This window comes from Dama dama, chromosome 1 (genome assembly GCF_033118175.1).
Source record: "Dama dama isolate Ldn47 chromosome 1, ASM3311817v1, whole genome shotgun sequence".
In the NCBI taxonomy this organism is placed as follows: domain Eukaryota; kingdom Metazoa; phylum Chordata; class Mammalia; order Artiodactyla; family Cervidae; genus Dama; species Dama dama.
Genome location: NC_083681.1, coordinates 13,133,231 through 13,134,936, shown reverse-complemented (window position 1 = coordinate 13,134,936; position 1,706 = coordinate 13,133,231).

Below are 1,706 nucleotides of genomic sequence, written 5' to 3'. Positions count from 1 at the left end.
CGCAAAGAGTCGGACACGACTGAGCGATTGAACTGACTTGATGAAATATAATTAAGTGTTGATCTTTTTTTCCCCTCAGGCACATGTTTTATTGTAATAAACCTCTGTCTCTATTTGGGCTTTTGCAGTTCTGTGGAGTTTTCCTTTTTTTTTTTTTTTCCCTCAATTTTAATTTGCAGTTTTTTAAACCTAATATTACTTTTTCTACATTTATTCTGTTATTGGCTTTTCTACTGTTCTTTCCCCCTTACAGTTAAATTTTAATGTATATAAATCTTCTTTATCTATCTCTATGTAACTTTGACTATCTATTCTTTCTTCTCTGTCTTTCCTTTCCTCTCAATATATTTGTTAGTTTTATTTTCATTGCTTTATTCTCCAATTGGCACCTTGCTTTAGTCTTATTTTCCAGTGTGTGCTTTAGTTCGCTTTGTTCTTAACTGGTAGATATAATTTTTGGTTTCCTTTGTTCACTGGATCAATCTATTGTACTTTATTTTGTTTGGACTGTTTTGATTTTGCTTATGGGTGTATTTGTATACGTGTATATTCAGTCACATTTTTTATTGTTAAAAACATCTGCCTCTATGTTGGGCATTTTCAGTTCTGTGGAGTTTTCCTTTCTTTTTTTTTTTCTTTCTTTCTGCCTCTTTTTTTCTCTTCTCTTTTTTATAGTTTTAATTTTTAAATCTATCATATTTTTTCTACATTTACTCTTCTTTTTTTTTTTTTTTTAACATTTCCTAATGTTCTCTGACCCTTGTGGTTAATTTTTAATGTACATAAATCTTCATGTACCTCTATTTAAAGATGCATATCTATTATTTCATTTTTTTTCTTTCCGTTCCTCTCAACATTTTTTTTTTTTTTTTTTTTTTTAGTTTTGTTTTCATTGCTTTATTCACCACACCACTTTGCTTTAGTTTTTGCTTTCCAGTTTGTGCTTTATTTCTTTTTGTTCTTAACTGGTCAATATTATTTTTTTTTTTCCCTTTTTCATTGGGGTATCCAATGTACTTTAGTTTTGTTGGACAGCTTTGACTTTGCTTATGGGTTTTTATCTTTATGTAATTATTCCATTATTTTAATTATTACTTGCCTGTTTTTGTAACTGCCATTTGTCTCGGGTTCCTCTTTGGTTCCTCATTTTTAGGTATTTGCTTTAATTTCATATAATGCCACAACAAACCACTTGTGGAATTTTCATTTCTGTCCAGATATCTAGCCCTGGGCCTTTGGATTGGGAGTACAGACTCCAAGACCCTAGACTACCAGAGAACTAATCCTAAGGAGTATCAAATAGTGAGAACTCACACAAAGGAAATCACTTGAATGCAAGACCTGTCATCACCAAACCACCAGTAGCATCCTGTGCAGGACACCTCATCTAAACAACAAACAAAACAAAAATACAAACCCAATTAACAGCAGTCAGGATTACCACCTCACTCAACCTTGCCAATCAGAGGGAAAACAAACAAACAACAATAACAACAAACTCAGCACAAATCTTACCCTATACAAAGCTTACACAAACCACTGGACCAAACTTAGGAGGGAAGAAACAAAAAGGAAAAAAGAATTCAACCTTAAAGCCTGGGGAAAAAAGACCTCAAACACAATAAGTTAATCTATATATAATGAAAAAGCAGAGAAATACTACACAAATGAAGGAACAAACTAGAAACAGAGAAGTCCAAATAAAT